Source organism: Rhipicephalus microplus, chromosome 8 (genome assembly GCF_043290135.1).
Source record: "Rhipicephalus microplus isolate Deutch F79 chromosome 8, USDA_Rmic, whole genome shotgun sequence".
In the NCBI taxonomy this organism is placed as follows: Eukaryota; Metazoa; Arthropoda; class Arachnida; order Ixodida; family Ixodidae; genus Rhipicephalus; species Rhipicephalus microplus.
The window spans coordinates 31,872,887-31,890,980 of NC_134707.1; the positions used below are offsets into that span (position 1 = coordinate 31,872,887).

Sequence of the window (18,094 nt, forward strand, 5' to 3'; positions counted from 1 at the left end):
TTGGGGCGAAGCATTTGTCCGTCCATTCGTTCTTGCTTCCGTCCGTCCATGCGTCCGTCTGTGTGACAGTCCATGCGTCCATCCGCCCATCCGTGCATACGTCTGTTCGTGCGTCCGTCCCTGCGTTCGTCCTTGCATCCACCCCTGCGTCCATACAAGCGCCCATCCATGCATCTGTCTGTGTGTCCGTTCGTCCATCTCGTCAACACTCCAAGTACAGACATCTCGCATCTTTTTATCATATATTCCTCATATAGAAGCACCGCCATCTAGCGGACATTCCAAGGACTAAACGAGAGGTGGCACACGCACACTTTCTTATGACTTGCTCTTTCCGTCTACTTCCCACCTTTAACCACCTCGTGTTCATGGTATATACTAGTTCACTGTATTCATGGCACTGTGACCCAACGCTCGCTAAACCTTTTTAAAACCAAGTAGGTTACGCCCAGCGAGTATAAAGTAGCAACCTTTTCCTGTCAGATAGTGCTCAATGTACATGCCAATGGCTGCTAATGGGACATATATATATATAATATATATATATATATATATATATATATATATATATATATATATATATATATATATATATATATATATATATATATATATATATATATATATATATATTGATGGACAGCACTGGTCGGCACTGGCGCCATCATGCGACAAGAGCTCGCCGACCGCCGTAGAAAGATCAATACACCGTGGGGAAGGCCGCAAACAAGAAGTACTGGTGGTCAGCTGATCACTCCCACGGGTAATTGAACCACTCGACTTCGCATCGGGGATTCTAGCTTCGTGGCCACTTTCATCCTGTTGTCAAACTGCTGTAAAGAGCTAATTTTGGGCATGGATTTTCTTCAAGATCATGGCGCTGTTATCAACATTCCTCCACGTATGGTGACGTTTTGCGCACATCCGCATGCCGACTACAGCAGCGACGAACCACGCGGCCATTTTCTGAATAGCCGACGATGTGACGCTTCTACCGAGATTCTGCTGCCTTGTGTCGGTGTCCAGTGGGTGGCTTCGCTATAAAGATGTGATAGTGGAGCTCTTTTGTTCGTTTGTTCGCGCAAGGCATTTCCATCGCGAGGGGCGTCCTGGCGCTTTCTGGTGGACAGGTAGAAGTGCTCCTCACAAACTTAAGCGATGAGCGCCGTCAAATTCAGAAGGGTACCACAATTGCCTACTACGACGACGTAGACCAAGCCAAAGATTGTTTTGCTTTGCAACCAGATGACACGACTGTCCCCGCCTCGACAACTTTGTGAGTGGACATCTGCTTCACGCTACCGCCCTCGGATAGGAAGCGCCTGCTTGAACTAATACACCAATTCGAAGACTGCTTTTCGCGTACGTCAAAGGTAAAGCAAACACCATTTACCAAGTACCACAGCACTACTGAAGACAACACGTGACCTATTCGGCTGAACTCTTCCATGTGGCTCCGAAAAAAACGCGAGGACATTCAAAAGCAAGTACAGAAGGTGCTCGCGGATGACGTCATACAACCTTCGAAAAGTCCTTGGGCGTCCCCCGTGGTGTTAGTCAAGAAAAAAGACGGCAGCCTGCGCTTTTGTGTTGATTTATAGCAAGTTGAACTAAGTCACGAAGAAAGACGTTTGTCCATTGCCTTGCGTAGACGATTCACTCGATCGGCTGCGTCATGCGCGCTATTTCTCTTCAATAGACTTCCGAAGTGGCTACCGGCATACAGAAGTCGACGAGAGATATCGTGAAAAACGGCCTATGTGACGCCCGATGGCCTTTTCGAATTTAAGGTGCTTCCTTTTGGGTTGCGCTCAGCGCCAGCCACTTTTCAGGGTCTCATGGAGACATTACTATCAGGCGTAAAGTGGCAAACATGCTTGGTCTATCTGGACGATGTTATTGTATTCTCTGCAACATTCGAGGAACATCTCAGCTGTTTATTCACCATCCTCCAAGCCATACGTTCGGACGGCCTTACTTTAAAACCGAAAAATGACATTTTGGTTTCAACGAACTCAGCTTCCTGGGCCACGTCGTCAGTCACGTGGGTGTTCGACTTGACCCGGCCAAAATAGATGCCGTCACGCATTTTCCTGCCCCACGCGACAAAAAGGCCGTGAGACGTTTCTTAGGTTTGTGCGCCTATTACCGGCGATTTATCTAGGACTTTTCATCTATTGCGGTGCCATTGACAGGACTTCCACGTCAGGAGGTCCACTTATTTTCGGGGGAACAAGAGCAAATGGCATTCAATGAACTACTACAACACCTGCGAACACCTCCAGTCCTTGCGTACTTCAACCAGGAAGCCCCTGCAGCACTGCACACTGACGCCAGCATTGTAGGTCCGGGTGCCGTTCTGGTGCAGTGGCAAGACGGCTGTGAAAGAGCAATAGCCTGTGACAGCAGAACTCTCTCTCGCACGAAGAAGAACTACTCGACTACCGGGAAGTGTCTCACCATGGTGTGGGCGGTCATCATATTTCGTCCATATTTGTACGGCCACTCCTTCTAAGTTGTTAGCGACCATCACTCTTTGGGCTGGCTCACTAACCTAAAGAGCTTTCTGGCCGTCTGGCGCGCTGAAGCCTAAGGCTTCAAGAGTTCGACGACATGACCATCATCTCTAAATCTAGGAAAAGGCACACCAACGCCGACTGTCTCTCACGGTCACCAGCGGAGGCTGTCGCTCGTGATAACGAAAACATCCACGCCGCATTTTTGGGAGTGTTCAACACGGCCACTATTGCACGAGAGCAGCGTAGTGACCCCGAGCTGTTACCACTTATTGAATATTTAGAAGGACAACGTAAAAACGTGACACGGTTATTTTCTATAGGACTGCCATCTTTTTGCTTGCGAAACGATCTCCTCTATAAGAAAAACTCTTCACCGACCGGCAACCCGCACTTGCTCGTCGTGCCTGCCTCTCTTCGAAAGGAAACTATGGAAGCGTGCCATGATAAAGCAACTTCTGGTTATTTATGCTACACCCGAAAATTGTGCCGACTACGATGCAAGTACTACTGGCCAAAGTTACCTGCTGCTGTTAGCCATCACGTGCGAACTTGCACCAACTGCCAAAGACGCAAAGCGCCTCCCAGCAAGCCAGCTGGTCTTTTACATCCAGTCGAAGCACCAGCGAAGCCGTTCAACCAGATTGGAATGGATTTTCTGGGACTCTTTCCCACTTCCACAACAAAGAACATATGGATTATTGTGGCCACCGATTACCTCTCACGATATGCGGAGACTAAAGCTATGCAGCGTGGCACAGCAGCAGAAGCCGCTCAGTTCTTTATCGAAAACATCGTCCTTCGGCATCGCGCTCCGACAGCAGAGATCACATTAGATGACCTGCCTTCCCCGCAGAGCTTTTGGAGTCGGTTCTCACACTCAGCGGTACAGCTCACCGTAGAACAACTGCATACCATCCGCAGACAAATGGACTGACTGAGCGCCTCAACAGGACCCTCACAGACATCATCAGCATGTGCGTTGACACGGAACATAAAACTGGGATCAGATATTTGCGTACATGCCTTCAGCCTCTAATACCTCTCGACAAGAAACCACTAGAATGACACCGTTCAGTCTGATCTATGGTCACAAAGTAACGACAATGTTGGACGCCATGTTGCCGCATAAGTGTGATGACATCCATGTAGACGTCGAAGAACTCACTCAGCGCGCCGAGGAAGCCATACAGCTCGCGCGTGTGAGTATCGGCCATCAGCAGCATCAAGATGCACAACGGCACAACCCCTGACACACGTTCATTAGCTACACGTTAGGCGACAAGCTCTGGGTGTGGATTCCGATACGTTGACGTGGACTTTCTGAAAAACTGCTAAGACGCTACTTTGGCCCATCTAGCGTCACGCTAAGCTTGAACGACGTGAACTACGAAGTTGTTCCCGACACTGACCGTAGTTCTAAGCGCCAAAAGCATTTACCCGAAGTCGTGCACGTCGTGCGTTTGAAACAGTATTTATCGAGTTAATTAGCTCCCGGTTGCCATGTTGGCACGACTACTTGATACGCCTGGTAGAGCGTCTAAGTTGCGCATCGGGCGATGCCTCTTTCGAAGGGAGGCAAATGGCACGTGCTTGCTAAGAAAGACGATGCAAGTTGTGCATGTGCCATGAAGGACTATGAAATTGATTAAAAAGAAGAACCCACTCGAGTGTTTTATTAAAAAGTCCGACCTGTTTCTGGTGTCTCCATCTCTGCGGAGAGAACTCTGTCTTGACATGGTGACAGCATATATATATATATATATATATATATATATATATATATATATTATATATATATATATATATATATATATATATATACATATATATATATATATATATATATATATATATATATATATATATATATATATATATATATATATATATATATATATATATATATATATATATATATATATATATATATATATATATATATATATATACTCCAGTAGATCCTCCGTGAGCAGTCACAACGTGGTTTATTTTGACGTTTTGGCCTGGAGTCTGGCCTTCATCAGGATGAAGGCCAGACTCTAGGCCGAAACGTCGAAATAAACCACGTTGTGACCGCTCACGGAGGATCTACTGGACTATATGCAACGCTACGGCCACTCAACCACCATGCCTGCCTATATATATATATATATATATATATATATATATATATATATATATATATATATATATATATATATATATATATATATATATATATATATATATGACGTATCAAGCGATGAGTAGTAGAGGCAGAGAAAGAAGAAGTCAGAATGGAATAAACATGGCGTATAAGCCAGGCCACGTCGCCCAACCATCATAGCGTCACACGAGTCGACAGGATGAAGACCTCGCAACCACTTCATCGCCCGGCCATCATCATCGAAGACCTCAGCGAGACGCAGTGACCGAACGCGGACCACAGAAGAACGCGGACCACCAAGACCACCAAGCATCATGACAGCAGCATCAGACGACCTTGACATCCCTAAGTACACCGGATCAGCGGACGACGGACCCGTACAGGACTGGTTCAACCTGTTCGAGCTCCATGCCGCCGCTGCATCATGGTCGGAACGGGAGATGATCACGAATACCACTGACTACATCTCCGGTGAGGCATTCAAGTTTTACCTCATCCACATCTTTGAAAACGACGAGTCATGGCGAAAAATCAAAGAGGAGATGATTACCCGTTTTAACAACTATGACCAAGACCTACTCATTGCCAACCATGTAGAGACAACCGCACACTATCGTCAATTCCTTAAGCATTCCTCAACCATTCGAAAGCCCAGCGCGAATTGACAACTGCCTCAATACGAAGTGGCACATGAGTTTACTTACAGAAGGCCATGCGTATATTGGGAAAAACCTAACCTACAAGCGCGCCTCCCTTCTGCGCGAAAGACAGCATTCCCGAAGTCATCGCTTCTGCATATGACACGAGACGTTGCTCAACCACCTGATGCCCTTCACCCTTCGTCTCGAATACGTGGTCCACCACCTGGGTTTTCGTCACGCAGTTCTTCAAGCGCTTCTAACGCTCCCCACTTGCCTTATAAGGATGCCTTGCTCATGGTAGACCAGCTGACGCATGGAGAAAATGCCGAACAACGCCATGACGACTCGAAGAGTGAAAGCCAGTCTTCACACATTGGATCAGCTTACTTTACATCTAGCACAATTGGGCTACCTCCTGGTTTTTCGTCACTTGGCTTTTTCGTCGCTCACAACGCCCACCTCACATCTAGCATGCTCACAACGGTCGGGATAGAGAGGCGGAGCTCGGAGAATACTCAGCCAAGCCCTGAACTTACCATCCAGATTCAGGCGCAAGAACCACTCGCTGCGAACAGCGAAGAAGAAGCCCCAGTTGATGTATCTATCAACTCTGAAGCATTACCTTCATTACCCGAAATGCAGCACAACAGCATAGAGACTACTACCTGCCCACTCGACGCCACATTCAGTTGCCCAGAAAGTCAGTGTCATGGTCAAAAAGGGCTGCCACCTCAGCTCTTTTCGCAGCAACATCATCAATGCCAGCAAGCCCAAGAACAACAGAGATTCCAAGGGCTATACGAACAAGGACGACGACGAATAGAATCATCTTCGGAAGAACACACGTGGTTTATGGAAAGCCGTTTACAAACGTGTCAACCAAACCGACGACATGTTCAAGATTTCTCACTCGAAACAAAGAAAGCATCGAATCCAGGATATTTTCCCAAGGGACGTCGCGTAAGCTTTCTCCAGTCGAGATCAAAACTCAGGCAACACGACATACAACGTAGAAAAAGGCGCCAAACCATACCCAGTATTCCGCAAGGACGCAGAAATTACCACACCAGCCTCGTTCAACAAGCACGCAAACGGGTGGCGCCGCATGGGTTCCAATCAAGACAAATAGCACGACACCAGCGCAAATCATCCATCCAATGCTTCAAGGCCATCACACCACGTTCATTCATCGCAAGAATACCGGCTGTGTTTCCATCTGATTTCACGCTCAAAGCATGCTTATGTCGTCCAGAGCGCAACAGCTAGCCTTGCCCTCCAGAGCTGTACTTTATACCCCGGATTGCTGTCCTCTCCTGTGAAGCTATAGTGTGTTAACGGAAACTTCCTCGGACTTGAAATGATCTCTTTTTGACAGTGTTCAGTTCTAAGCCGTGCATGTTCAGTTTTCAGTTCTGTTCAACTGACGCGACTTCTTCCGGTGGGCGGGGGAATCGTGTGACGTATCAAGCGATGAGTAGTAGAGGCAGAGAAGGAAGAAGTCAGAATGAAATAAACATGGCGTATGAGCCAGGCCACATCGCCCATTCATCATAGCGTCACATATATATATATATATATATATATATATATATATATATATATATATATATATATATATATATATATATATATATATATATATATATATATATATATATATAAATATATATATATATATATATAAATATATATATATATATATATATATGTGTGTGTGGACGATAACGATGATGGGGCATTTAGTGGGCACGAGGTAGTGGGCCTCTAGCTTCTCTCGAGGCTGAAGAAGACGATCTTGTGACTGAGCTGTTGAGGACACGCTGCTTTCGTCGTCCCAAGGTGTATCTGTGTTTTATTCGCGTTGTACCGCGACACTGGTGCAGGTGCTGGGCCGCAACCCTGTCTGATGCTCCACACGCCCGCTGGGAGCCGCTCATCGAGTCCAAACGCATTGTCACCTGTAGAAACACCGGTGCATCGCTCCAGTCGACGGTTGCGAGGCCTCGCGCCAGAGCTGACTCACTCGCGGAAACCTGCTAGGCACCGCACAGCTCAACCAATGGCCAACGCAAGCTCGCAACAGGTGCCCCAAGGCAGCTTTCCGACGCACCCATCTCAGGTGACCCTCTTTCAACCCCTCGTTCCCGATCGCTTTAGTGGCGGTGCCCATGAAGACGTTCACGACTGGCTTGACCACTGTGAGCGTGTTGCCAATGTAAATCATTGGTCGGAACAGGAAAAGCTTTCACGCGCCTATTTCTACCTTGACGACGGTGCTCGTACTTGGTATGAGAATAGAGAAGGCAATCTGTCAGCTTAGCCCGACTTTCGAGAGAAGTTCGTCGATACCTTCGCCATTATCGATAGAAGGGACCGTGCGCAGCAGTTATTGGAGCTACGGGTTCAAAAACCCAACGAAACCGTTGCAATGTTTGCCGAGGACATGACTTGTCTCTTTCAACGAGCTAACCCGCACGTGATGGAAGATAAAAAGTTGAGTTACCTCATGCGTGGTGTCAAGGAGCAGCTTTTTGCCGGGCTACTGCGCAACCCTCCGACTACTGTGGTTGACTTCATTAAGGAGGCTACGGCTATCGAGCGGGCCCTTCATCAACGCTGCAGGCAATAGGACCGCATGTCCTGCAATGTCCCAATCAATGCTATCGCCATGACGTCTGAGAGTCAGATCTGCTTGCGAGACTTGATTAGGGAGATAGTTCGCGAGGAACGGCAGAAGTTGCGGAATCCTGTTGCTGAAAATCCCATCGCATCGATCGCTGAAGTCGTATGCGATGAAATCCACCAAGCGTTGTCTACGGGTAGTCCTGATGCTCAGCAGCGTCCTATGAGCTACGCCGCCGCTCTCCGACGTCCACTGCCCGCTATGCCGAAGCTGTACCACCAGGTGCCGATGGCCCCTTTGTATCCGCCGCAAGAGCAGACTGCATCAACCACCTACGCTACAGCCATACAACCAGCCATCCGCAGCCACCACATGGGCATCGACGCGTCCACCGACCCGGAAAACAGACGCATGGCGCACCGTGGCCAGGCGTTCACTATGATTTCACTGCGGAGGTGCAGGACATATTGCCCGTCATTGCTGGCATCGAGGTGATTCATTCCGTCCTCAACGACCTTGGTTTGACGGTCCACGTGCCATCGACGAATACACTCCGCGCCGTGACACACCTCTTTCTATGGAGCCCGTTATCACTTTGAGGACGGCTCTACCACTGCAGAGAAGGCAATGCCTGCTCACCCTCCTGGTCCGAGACGTCAGTCCCGCTCTCCGTCCCCCGCGCGTTCGCCTTTGTCGCACCACCGCACCTATGCGAACCTTAATACAAGAAGGTCACCTAGCCCGCGCCGGGGAAACTGAGAGCGGCGACCTCCGGGGGCGAGGTTGCAGGCCATAAAGATAACGACAAGAAGCCCCCACAGCACGACGCCATACAGTCGATAAGCCGTGAAAACGTTGAAATTGTGACTGCTGACCTTAGTGTTCTTCTCGACGGCCAGAAAGTGACAGCTTTAGTCGACACTGGTGCCGACTTCTCCATTATCAATCAGGACCTCGCCGACAGCCTCAGAAAAGTGAAGACGCCGTGGACGGGCCCTCATATAAGAACAGCAGGAGGCCAGTTATTGATGCCCTCGGGAAGTTGTACCGCAAGAATTGACATCGGAGGTTCTCCTTTCACTGCGTCGTTCGTCGTTATCGCCGCATGCTGCAGAGGCGTAATTCTCGGCATGGACTTTTTACGGGAATATGGTGCCGTCATCAACATACCAAAGAGCTTGATTACGTTTAGCAACAGTTCGGGCTTACCCAATTCCCCAGAGGCGCGACCAAACCAACTGCGTCTTACTGACGACGATGTGGTTCTCCCTCCGAGGTCATGCACGCTTGTTTCTGTGGCCGCCGCTGCTCAGTTTGACGCCGAAGGAGTTGCGGACCGAATAAGCTCGCTGCTCTTCACCCACGGTATTTCTGACGCACGAGGTATCGTCAGAGTTGCTGCTGGACGCACGGACTTGCTGCTGACCAATTTTAGTGCTGAGCGCCGGCATCTTCCTAAAGGCACGGCTGTCGCTTACTTCGACGATGTCATAGATGCCGAAGGCTGCTTGGCGGTAGTCGACGAGTCGCTAAATCTTGATCCAGCGCCTGTTCTGGACGTTAGCATTACTTTGCCGAAAGACGACTGCCGCAGACTCCTTGAGTTACTGGCCAAATTTCAAGACTGCTTTTCGACAACATCAAGAGTTGGCCGCACGCCTCTAACCAGGCATCGAATAATTAGCGAGGAAACGGCGAGACCTATTCACCAGAACCCTTATCGCGTGGCTCCAAAAGAACGTGAAGCGATACAACAGGTAGACAGAATGCTTGAAGATGACGTCATTCAGCCTTCACAGAGCCCCTGGGCGTCGCCTGTAGTCCTCGTTAAGAAAAAGGACGGCAGCCTGCGCTTCTGTGTGGATTACCGGAAGCTAAATCAGGTGACCAAGAAAGACGTATATCCACTACCGCGTATAGACGACTCTCTCGACAGACTTCGACATGCTCGATACTTCTCTTCAATGGACTTGCGGAGTGGATATTGGCAAATCGAGGTGGACCCGAGAGACCGCGAGAAGACCGCTTTTGTGACACCAGATGGGTTATATGAATTTAAGGTCTTGCCATTCGGTTTGTGCTCAGCCCCTGCTACCTTTCAAAGACTCATGGATACCTTGCTTTCTGGGTTGAAGTGGAAAACATGCTTAGTATATCTGGACGACGTCATAGTGTTTTCCGCGACGTTTGACGAGCACGTTGAAAGACTTGAGGTGGTCTTACGAGCCATACAGTCCGCGGGCCTGACGTTGAAGCCTCAGAAGTGCCACTTTTGCTACGAAGAGCTGCGATTTCTTGGTCATGTCGTCAGTCATGCTGGTATTCGTCCCGATCCTGAAAAAATCGCAGCCGTAGAACAGTTGCCTATGCCGACCGATAAAAAGGCTGTCAGACGCTTTCTCGGCCTCTGCGCGTATTATCGACGATTTATCGCGGGCTTCGCACGCATAGCATCACCACTAACTCGCCTAAAAAGAGAAGACGTCACCTTTGAGTGGAATAACGAAGAGGAAGCTGCTTTTAACGATCTTCGCCAGCGACTACAAACACCCCCAGTCCTTGCCCACTTCGACGAGAGAGCCCCTACGACGCTTCACACCGATGCTAGCAATGTTGGTCTGGGAGCTGTGCTTGTGCAGCAGCAAGATGGCAGAAAGGGTAATCGCTTACGCAAGCAGAACGTTAACACGTGCTGAGGCTAATTACTCCACGACTTAGAAGGAATGTCTCGCCGTGGTATGGGCGGTTACGAAATTTCGTCCGTATTTATATGGCCGCCCCTTCAAAGTAATTAGCGACCACCACTCACTGTGTTGGTTAACTAATCTTAAAGACCCTACCGGCCGATTAGCGCGTTGGAGTCTCAGGCTGCAGGAATTCAACATGGCAGTCGTACATAAGTCAGGAAAGCGACATATGGACGCCGACTGTTTGTCCCGTTCACCCATTGAGTCGGCAACCCTACCCGAGGAGAAGGAAACATCATTTCTTGGTGTCCTCGACACGACCACTATTGCGCAGCAACAACGAGACGACGCTGAGTTGCTTGGCTTAATTACCTACTTGGATGGCAGATCTCGGAAGGCGCCAAGAGTTTTCGCAAGAGCGTTGTCATCATTTTGTTTACGTGGCGGAGTACTCTATAAAAGATATTTTTCGTCGACGGGATCTGCCTATCTGCTCGTCATCCCAGCAGCCCTTCGCACCGAAGTACTGAAAGCATGCCACAACGAGGTTACCTCTGGCCACTTGGGTTACACAAGAACGTTGGCCAGGGTACAGCAAAGGTATTACTGGCCAAGACTAACCACAGCCGTGAAGCACCACGTTCGTACCTGTCTCGACTGCCAGCGACGCAAGTCACCGCCAACTAAACCAGCTTGCCTCCTGCAACCCGTACAGGTCCCAATAACTCCATTCCATCAGATCGGCATGGACATTTTGGGCCCACTTCCTACTTCTACTGCAGGCAACCGATGGGTTATCGTCGCGACGGATTATTTGACCCGTTATGCCGAGACAAAGGCTATCCAGAGAGGTACAGCAGCGGAGGTGGCAAGATTTTTTAACGAGAATGTTGTACTGAGGCATGGTGCACCAACCGTCGTAATCACAGACAGAGGAACCGCATTTACAGCAGCTCTTTTGGACCATGTTTTGATGCTGAGTGGAACAACGCATCGTAAGACCACCGCATACCACCCACAAACGAACGGGCTGACAGAGCGTCTAAACAAAACCATTGAAGACATGCTTTCGATGTACGTTGACGTCGAACACAAAAATTGGGATACAATCTTGCCTTACATAACGTTTGCATACAACACGGCCAAGCAAGAAACGACCCGCATGACACCTTTCAGCCTCGTTCATGGACGGGAAGTACGAACCATGTTAGATGCAATGTTACCGCACGAAGGCGACGACATCGTCCAACACACCGACACGTTTACAGAACGCGCAGAAGAAGCTAGGCAACTTGCATGTTTACGGATCAGCCAGCAGCAAGACTACGATGCAGGCCGCTACAATGCTCACCGGAGAACAGTCGTCTACCAAACTGGCGACAAAGTATGGGTTTGGACGCCCATACGAAAACGACGACTTTCCGAAAAACTCTTAAGAAGATACTTAGGACCTTACCTAGTTGTGCGACGACTGAGCGATGTCACTTACGAAGTTATTCCCGACTGTTCGTATAGTACAAGGCGTCGCCAGCACCATCCTGAACTCGTTCACGTAGTCCGCATGAAACCCTACGTCAGCGAGTGATTGCATGATACTTTAATTTAGAAAAAAAACTGCATTACAGACTGCGCATCGGGGCGATGCTCTTTGGGAGAGAGGCAAATGACGCGTGTCTACATGTGGACGATAACAATGATGGGGCATTTAGTGGGCACGAGGTAGTGGGTCTCTAGCTTCTCTCGAGGCTGAAGAAGACGATCTTGTGACTGAGCTGTTGAGGACACGCTGCTTTCGTCGTCCCAAGGTGTATCTGTGTTTTATTCGCGTTGTACCGCAACAATATATATATATATATATATATATATATATATATATATATATATATATATATATATATATATATATATATATATATATATATATATATATATATATATATATATATATATATATATATATATTGTAATAAATCTGAATAACGGACGCTCTGCTGGTAATGAAGAAGACGAGGATGATCGGTGGCTGTAGTAGTAGCTCACGCACGCCGCTCGCCATTAGCCAGACCTGCCTAATAAAGCACACTTTGCCAAGTTGCGTCTGAACCTTTCTCGACGTACAACACCTCTATTTTAAGTGGTGGAGGAGCTGGGGTTCCCATCAACCTGGAACTTCACAATCGGACGCTACCCTTACCGTTCACCATGACTGCTCCTGGCCCTTCTCAAGCTGCCTTACCAACGACAGTCTACTGTACTGGCGTGCCTAGGCAATGCAACCCACCAATTTTTCGCGGCAACGACGAACAAGACATCGAAGACTGGCTCGTCGAGTACGAAATCGTAAGCACTTCAACAAGTGGAACGCCTGCGACCAGCTCACAAACGTGCGCTTTTACCTCGCTGATGTGGCCAGCATCGGGTTCAAGAACCACGAAGGCGAAATCACCAACTGGTCCGCCTTCAAGACCACCATCGCTGCGGTCTTCGGTCGTCTCGCCGTGCGCTGGCTTCGCGCGGAACAACGTCTCCGTAGTCGAGTCCAGCGCTGGGGCGAGACCTTTACAAATTACATTGAAGATATCTTGTCTCTTCGCCAGTGCGTCGATAAATCTCTAACCGAACACAACAAAATAAAGCACATCATAAAAGGAGTTGACGACGATTTCTTCCAGAAGCTCGTCGCTAGGAATCCACAGACCATCAACGATGTTGTCCAGCTCTGTCAGGAGTACGACGAGTTGCGTAAGCAGCGTGTCTCGACGCACAGGGCCGCTGAAGATACGGCTGAAGTTTCCGCCCTCGTGCACGACGTCGCTGCTGATCACACCATCTTACTGCCCCACATCAAACAATTCATTCGTGAAGAAGTTGCGCGTCAGCTTTCTCTTGTGGCCGAAGCACCTGCGCCAGTGACCTCGTTAGACCCACGTCTACGCAAGTCATTGAGACTCAGGTCACGCAGGCGCTGCCTCTATCGCCATCTGTCCCTACGCCTCTGACCTACGCTGCCGTCGTTGCTAGACCCCCAGCCCCACATGTCTCTGGCGCATACCGGGGCACCGGGTCCGCCTACCCTACGACGCTGCCTACATACACGGCACCCCATCCCGTTTCGCTCCCTGCACCTTCTGTCGTTAACCCGTGGTGCACCTTGGATAATCGACCCATCTGTTTCGCATGCGGTTTCGTGGTTCATATCGGACGCTACTGTCGCCGTCGCAACTTCCAGCCTCCAGACCATGGGAATTCTGCAAATTACCAGGCTGCCCGGAATCCCCAGCGACCATCTTCTCCTATCACTGACTCATTGTCCCCACGACGCCCTGTCGATTCTCGCCGGTCATTACCAACCCGTCGCCGATCTGTCTCCCCGATGCTTCGGCGAACGAGCCCCGCTCGAGAGGAAAACTGACAGCCGCAGTTCCGGAGGCAAGAACTGCGTCGTTGTCGAACTTTCTAAGACCTCCTGTTTGCCTACCAACGAAATTGATGTGCTTGTAGAAGGTGTTGCTGTACGTGCACTTGTCAACACAGGCGCCGTCGTTTCTGTAATTAGTGAAAAACTGTCGCGATTTGAGAAAAGTTACAACGCCGCTTACGAATGTTGTCCTGCATACAGCCACCTCCCATTTCATCGCACCGACAGCTCAGTGCACAGCACGCGTTCTTCAAGATGTTTGGTACGCACGCCGTCAACTTTGTTGTTCTCCCACGTTCATCTTACGACGTCATACTAGGATGGGATTTCCTTTCTACCCATCAGGCTCTCGTCGACTGCGCTCGTGCTGAACTCACGTTGACGAATCCGTGCCTTTATATCGACCACCACAGTCCCTCGAAAGTGTTGGCCGCAGCTGAAGTCCGCATCGCGCTGTTGTCCGCCATCCTAGTGCCTGTGTTTTCCCCTGCTGCCACTAACTCAACGCTCCTGTTCCAACCAACTATAGCTAGTGTGCAACACCGAACCATCGTCCTCCCGTTTGCCGTCATCAACTTTTCCAATGGTTCGGCGGTACTTTATGCGTGCATCGTTTCTGCTTGTCCGTACATCCTGCTACGCGGCGAGTGTCTGGGAAGCCTCGAGACCTTAAATTGTATTTTCGAAGACGCGATCTATCCAGACAAGCCACTTTTACCGACTTGTGCCATTACACCCGCAACTGACGCTAATGAACCTATGGATGTTTTCCACAAATAAATTGATTGCAACCTCACGCCTGGGCAGCAGAAACAGCTAACCAAGCTCCTACGGAGTTTTCGAGCCTCGTTTGACCACAATCAGCCTTTCTTAAGTCGAGCGTCATCTGTTGTTCACCGTATAGATACCGGTCAAGAGATGCCATTACGGCAGCGTCCATATCGTGTGTCAACTACCGAACGCCGTGCCATCAATGAACAGGTTGATGACATGCTGACACGTGGCATAATCGAACCGTCAAACAGCCCTTTGGCCTCTCCAGTTGTGTTGGTGAAGAAGAAGGACGGATTCATCAGGTTTTGCGTGGAATACCGACGTCTCAACCGAATCACGCGCAAAGATGTCTATCCGCTGCCACGCATTGGCGATGCCTTGGACTGCCTACAGGGAGCCGAATTTTTATCTTCTTTAGATCTGCGCTCTGGATACTGGCAGGTACCCATGGCAGAGGCCGATCGCGAAAAAACAGCTTTCATCACGCCCGACGGGCCTTACGATTTCACAGTCATGCCCTTCGGCCTCTGCAACGCGCCAGCTACTTTCGAGTGGATGATAGACTCTACCCTTCGAGGCCTCAAATGGAACGTTTGCCTTTGTTATTTAGATGACATTGTCGTCTTTTCAACTGATTTCGCAAACCATGTAACCCGCCTCGAGAAAGTCCTTGCGTGTATTTCTGCCGCGGGGCTGCAACTGAATCTGAAGAAGTGCCATTTCGTCGCTCGAAAGCTTACGATCCTTCGCCACGTGGTTTCAAAAGACGGCATTCTTCCTGACCCTGTCAAACTTACAGCCGTTTCAGCGTTTCCCTAACCGACCACCATGAAAGAGCTCCGAAGCTTCATAGGCCTTTGCTCTTACTTCCGGCGCTTCGTCCGCAATTTCGCGACGATCATCGCTCCTTTGACCAAGCTCCTCGCCGGCTCTAGAGACCTTTCAGCCTCGTCTGCCACCTGTGACGATTCTTTCAATGAACTGCGCCGCCTCCTCATTTCGCCGCCTACTCTGCGGCACTACGACCCATCGGCACCCACAGAGATCCACACCGACGCTAGTGGTGTCGGCTATGCGCTATTCTTGCACAGAAGATAGACGGCTTCCAAGAGTACGTGGTTGCCTACGCAAGCCGAACTCTTAGCAAAGCCGAAATCAACTATCACGTCACTGAAAAGGAATGACTCGCCATTATTTGGGCGATAGAGAAATTTTGACCTTACGTGTACGGGCGCCCTTTTGACGTCGTGACTGACCACCACGCCCTCTGCTGGTTGTCGTCACTGAAGGATCCAAGCGGTCGCCTCGCCCGATGGGCATAACGCCTCCAAGAATATAATATACACGTGGTCTATCGCTCCAGCCGCAAACATTCGGACACAGACGCCCTATCCTGTTCGCCTCTACCCCTGACCCGGACTGCTGCGAAAGTCTAACCTGTGATGCCACTGCCGTCACCATCGCCGACATGCCATCTGAGCAACGCAAGACCCTTGGGTTGCTTCGATTCGAGACATCCTGGCTGGGCGGACGGCTTTGCTCCCTTCTCGCGCATTGCGTCGGCAAGTCGAGCACTTCGCCACTCGCGACGACGTGCTGTACCGACGCAACTACGCACCCGGTGGACGTCAGTGGCTACTCGTGATTCTACGTCATCTGCGATCCGAAATTTGTTCCACGTTTCATGACGACCCCCAATGTGGCCACGCAGGTTTTCTGAAGACTAATCTCGCATACGTCTCCGATATTACTGGAGTGACATGTACCGTTTTATACGACAATAAGTTCGGGCCTGCTCGACGTGCCAGAGACGAAAAACTCCCTTTTATCACGCGAGCGGTACCTTGCTACCCTTACCACACCCATCCCGACCATTCGACCGTGTCGGCATCGATATCTAGCCCCGCCGCGGTGGTCTAGTGGCTAAGGTACTCGGCTGCTGACCCGCAAGTTGCGGGATCGAATCCCGGCTGCGGCGGCTGCATTTCCGATGGAGGCAGAAATGTCGTATGCCCGTGTGCTCAAATTTGGGTGCACGTTAAAGAACCCCAGGTAGTCAAAATTTCCGGAGTGCTCCACTATGGCGTCTCTCAATATCATATAGTGGTTTTGGGACGTTAAACCCCACAAATCAATCAATCAATCAAGCATCGATATCTATAGTCCCCTTCCCAACACTGCTGACGGTAACTGCTGAATCATAGTTGCCGTCGACCATCTCACGCGGTATGCCGAAACTTCATCCCTTCCCTCGTCTACAGCAAAAGACGTTGCGACTTTCGTACTTCACAACATCGTATTACGTCATGGAGCACCTCGGGAGTTACTGAGCGATCGTGGTCGCGTATTCTTGTCAGACGTCATCACAGCATTGCTGCGTGAGTGCCACGTCGTTTCCCGCAATACAAGCGCCTATAATCCCCAGACCAATGGAATGACAGAGCGCTTCAACCGCACCCTTGGTGACATGCTGTCTATGTATATCTCGTCAGACCACTCCATTTGGGACCAAGTGTTCCCATTTATCACGTTCACCTATAATACCTCCATTCAAAGCACTACTGGCTTCTCTCCTTTTTTCCTCCTTTAAGGACGCGAACCTTCTTGCACAATGGACACCATTCTTTCGTACAAACCTGACTCCTCAGAGTCCACGACTTTGTCTCAAGTCGCTACATACGCCCAAAAATGCCGCCAACTGGCAAGATCATTCACAACCCAAGACCAAGAACGCCAAAAGGACCATCATGACGCATCAAATAACTACTTCCTACAATCCAGGTTCACTCGTCTGGCTGCATGTCCCTTCTGCTACACCTGGCCTTTCTAACAAGTTGGTCCCCAAGTATCACGGCCCATATCGTGTGCTACAAAAAACGTCACCTGTGAATTACCTCATTGAGCCACTGGAACCATCTTCTGACCAACGTCGTCGTGGCCAGGAAATTGTCCACGTCTCGAGACTTAAGCCCTGCTACGACCCTCCCATGTTTACTTGTCCATAGGTCGCCAGGATGGCTCCTCATTTCGCGGGGAGTAATTGTAATGAATCTGAATAACGGACGCAGCGCTGGTAATGAAAAAGACGATGATGATCGGTGGCTGTAGTAGTAGCTCGCGCACGCCGCTCGCCATTAGCCAGACCTGCCTGATAAAGCACATTTTGCCAAGCTGCGTCTGAACCTTTCTCGACGTACAACACCACCTCTATTTTTATTTTACTATATATATATATATATATATATATATATATATATATATATATATATATATATATATATATATA

The 18,094-nt window shown here is 49.4% G+C and overlaps 1 protein-coding gene across 1 annotated transcript in view; it reads right to left on the bottom strand.

Annotated features, from left to right (window-relative positions):
- The window catches only part of LOC142768914 (uncharacterized), a 50,251-nt gene that overhangs the window by 18,535 nt on the left and 13,622 nt on the right, over window positions 1-18,094 (bottom strand). The gene's annotated exons all lie outside the window — the stretch shown is intronic.